The sequence below is a fragment of the Pinus tabuliformis genome, chromosome 8, assembly GCF_031772625.1.
Source record: "Pinus tabuliformis cultivar Carrire ecotype Pingquan chromosome 8, CPIR1, whole genome shotgun sequence".
In the NCBI taxonomy this organism is placed as follows: Eukaryota; Viridiplantae; Streptophyta; class Pinopsida; order Pinales; family Pinaceae; genus Pinus; species Pinus tabuliformis.
Genome location: NC_142294.1, coordinates 1,219,619,125 through 1,219,623,696, shown reverse-complemented (window position 1 = coordinate 1,219,623,696; position 4,572 = coordinate 1,219,619,125). Strand labels below are relative to the sequence as shown.

At 35.6% G+C, this 4,572-nt stretch overlaps 1 pseudogene; it reads right to left on the bottom strand.

Moving 5' to 3' along the window:
* Positions 1-1,300: 1,300 nt before the first annotated feature.
* Positions 1,301-1,812, bottom strand: LOC149239785 (eukaryotic translation initiation factor 5A pseudogene; annotated as a pseudogene).
* Positions 1,813-4,572: the final 2,760 nt, after the last annotated feature.

The window sequence follows — 4,572 nt, the reverse complement described above, 5'->3', positions numbered from 1 at the left end:
TGAATTCTGAATTTCGAATCCCTCCCTCTCTGTGGCCTATGTTCTGATTTAAATACACAGAGAGCAGAGAGCAGTTACAACTGTAATGATTAAAATATGATCATTATTACAAAATTGGATTGTTTCTAACCAATTGATCAACAAGAAAATATATTTCCATCCATCTTTCAACAAGAGCAAAGCGAATTTGGCTTTGCAGCTGAGATTTGGAAAACGGCCACACAGCAAATCTGAGAGAATCATGCTCAAAGAACCCTGTGTTTCTCTCAATACAAGCCGAATTTGGGCAAACCGTTCTTCAATAAAGTTAATTTGGTCCATTCTGGACAAAACCCATGTTCCGGATTTTCCAGATTCTTCTTCATTTGCTCAGAATATCAACCGCAAAATTGTCACTTCTTATTCCAGCGCATTTCTGAGTTGGAATATTTAAATTATCTTGGAGGCTAAAAATGGTGAATAATGTTACAACCAATTTATTAATAAACCATCATTGATAAAATCATGCATAATCATCAATTTATTGAAAATAAAGGAGAAGAAATAATATTCATCCATAAGAGCATAAATCATTATAAAATGGATTTATATAATAAATGACATGATAAAGAAGAGTAAAAATGGATGAAATAAGTGTTAAAAAGTGGTCGTATTCACGGCCCAACAATGATAAATTCATATATACTCTAACTATAACATAGCCCGGCCTTTTGACGAAACATGTTATCCCTCAAATCCAACTTTTTCAAAGTGTGCCTACTACGGAGGTCTTGCTAAAGCAATAGCACCCTCAATACATACTATGGTGTACAAGCATTTACAATCCTCCAATACAAAGCAATTTCTAACAAGTTGGGAAAGGGTCTTTCCTCCATCATCTCTCATCATGTTGTTATGGAAATGCAAAATCTTGAGCTTTTCAACCGAAAGAAGAAGTTCACAAATAGCTCTAGCAGCATCCTTGGAAATACTACTATTCATGAAATACAGTTTTTCCAAGACTTCTTGAGATTTTAGGAAAGAGACAAAAGCCCGAACACCCTTCTCACCCAACACACATGGTCAAAGAGATTTAAGGATCTCACCTCACTCCCTTACAAAATAGATACAAATATTGACATAACTTTAAGAGCCTCAACCTTAGACATTCCTACAATAAAATCTGCAAGATCTACATCTTTGAGATGTTTTTGAATCCCGTCAATATTCTCTCTACAACAGGGTAATACCAAGACCAAAGCTTCAGTTGTTGAAGCTTATTTTCACACTCACAATTCTTCATAAAACAATACTTTGCCAATCACATTGAAATCTTGAGACCTTGGACCTTGATATTCTTCACTTTTGGACCAATATCTTTCAGAGAACAAATCTGTTCCTCTCCCATTGCAGACACAACAGTTACAATAAGGTCTTTCCCTCGTTAAATCCAGCCTTGATCTGGGCCAGCGGCTGCTCATCAGTAGGCAGCTTGAGATCATCCTTGGTCTGCCCAGATTCAGTCAACAGGCTAACAAAACCATCCTACAAGTCACATGAGGGACATCGCAGTTGTGTGAAGATGGCACAATATCTTCCAGCTTTTTACCACTGAAGATGTCAATTCCTACATCACGATGGCCTTGAAGATGTCAATTCCACTGAAGATGGCCTTACCACTGAAATGTCAATTCCACTGAAGAAATTTTTACCACTAAAGATGGCTTTGATCACGATGTAGCTGTTCTTTCAGATGGTATCAGCCTGCTGAGGGAATGTTTTGGAGGCTCCTACATCGTCCTTGGACTTGAACTGGTGGTCATCATCCGACATTGCTCCCCTTCCTCGTGACAATAACAACACACCCAATTCTCACCCAAAACCAAACCAGACGAGACACCAATTGCCACATTTCTCAATGCATCTTTGACAACATCAATCCCTTCTTCAAAATTGAATTTTCCATAAATATTCAACAGATCAAAGCCATGCTTATTTATTACAACTATATTTGATAACATTTTAATAGAAACAAATCCATTCTTTATATATTTGTCGATCTCGTTACATCGATTGTTGACAATTTTTTGATATGAATATTCGTTACATGGATTGTTGACAATTTTTTTTTATATGAATATTCGTTACATGGATTGTTGACAGTTTTTTTGATATGAATATTCGTTACATGGATTGTTGACAGTTTTTTGATATGAATATTCGCTGCAATGTGTTATGATAGATGGATTCTTAGAGATTTTTTTGAGTTATGAGCAACTCCAAGTGGGTTAACGACGCCCTGAAAGACATTGTGAAGCTTCTTGATATGTGCAACACCATTAGCTATAACATTGCTGATGTGAAACATTACCAGATGTTGCTTCAAAGCGCTTCTCACACTCTGGATCATGCAAGATGGACATCAGTAACATGAGTGAGGCCCGCTTGTAAAGGAAACCAAATATGTTGGTCGACTGCAGACGTGCCATCACCAATGTTAATGCCAAATGCAATCCTTCTACTTCGAGAGCGAGAGGTATTGTTCGTGTTTATACGTGGTAAAAATTTATTAGAGGAAGGAGAGGAAAATCCAAAGATTTCACTGGCCAGATTTACCTAGCCAAATCTATAATAGGAACACCTTCCGTGTAAATATAAAATAATTTAATAGTAAAATTAAAAACAAGTTTAAAAAAATAATTCCTTAAATTTTAGGAAAAGATAACTCTTACAATAATAATAAGACATACATTAATATATTGAGGTATTGACAAGCTTTTGTGATTTATTTTAGGAATCTGTAAACTCCAAAAAAACATATATTTGAAAATTTGGGAAAAAACAACTCATATAATAATAATAAGACATACAATATTACATTGAGCTATATGGACAAAGCCTTGTGACCTATTTTGGGAATCGGTAAACTCCATAAAATGGCTTTCGTGTGTTGGAGGACATGCCCATTACCCAACATCTTGCTTTATCCCAAATGATGAACATAGCAACAACTCCACCAAATCCGATCCCTAATCCCAATGACAATGCTAACAAGGACACTTTTTCATTGGCATAACTCAACAATCCCCTTTTAGCATTACTATTATTGTTGTTGCCTCCAGCAATTGTTCTCTTTGGCTTATCATTTTGCTTGCATGTTGTTAGAGGAAGCCCACATAAGCATTCATTCTTGTCAAAAGATGTTACATTGAACATGGAAAATTGTGTCCCTGTTGGAATTGGGCCACAAAGGTTGTTATATGAAACATCAAAAGAAGCCAACATTGATACTTTAGAGAGAACTTCAGGGATAAGTCCACTCAATTTATTTTTTGACAAATCCAATTGCTCCAAAGAAGGTATCTCACTAAGAGATGTAGGGATATGTCCTTCTAATTGATTTCTAGATAAATTCAATAGTCGTAAGCTACTCATGTTTCCTATATTTGTAGGGATTTCTCCTGTAAGATTATTACAAGACAAATCAAATATAGTGTTTGTAGACAATAGATATGACAGATTATACTCAATTCCTTTCATGTCAATAATATTTTCCCAATATAATCCACTATTATTTGACACATTCGCAAATCCAGAAAGCTTCTCGAGATGTGTTGGTATACTTCCACTGAATTTGTTATTGGATAGATCCAACACATGCAACTTGGTAAGATTTGTGATGTGTTGAGGAATACAACCATGCAGATTATTATAACCAAGGATTAAAGCTTCCAAGTATTGAAAAGATGTAAAGTACTGAGGAAGCTCCCCCATCAATCTATTTTTCCTTAAATCCAGGAGTTGAAGCCGTGTAAAATTGACCAAAGATGCAAGCAATGTCCCAGAAAAGTTAATAGAATGAGCAGAGAATATTGTCATATAAGTACAATTGCCAATGTTATTAGGAATTGGTCCCTCCAAGTTGTTTTCTAATAAATCTAATGTGTCTAATGAAATCAAACCATTAATACTCTCAGGAATACTCCCTGAGATACTGTTATTATATAGGTTTAGTATATACAAAGCTTTTAATTGACCTATACTATATGGGATATGCCCAGTTAACTTGTTTGATTGTAACATTAAATATTCCAACAAATGAAGCTTTCCTATGGCTCTTGGAATTGTGCCTTTCAAATTGTTATTTGAGAGGTCAAGGGTTTCAAGGTTCCTTAAATTGATAAGAGTTATAGGAATGCTACTAATAAGCATGTTTGAAGAAAGATCTAAATGTTTTAACTTAGTCAAACTAAGAATGGATTCAAGAATGTTAGCAAGTCTATTTCGAAGGAGATTTAAGAAGGTCAAGTTGGTCAACATGGCAATGCATTCAGGGATGTAAGTGAGTTCATTGTCAATGAGATTTAAGGAGGTCAATTTGGTCAAATTGGAAATTTCTACAGGGATGTGAGTGAGTCCACTTTCATAATGTGCTAAGTCGGTCAGCGTGGTCAAGTTGCCAATGGCTTTAGGTAGGCTTGTTGTGAGGTTAAGACTAAGATATAGAGCAGAGAGGGGAAGCCTGAATATTCTGGGAGGAATAGAACCATAGATATTCAAGCCAGAAATGGATAGTTGTGTAAGTTGTGTCAA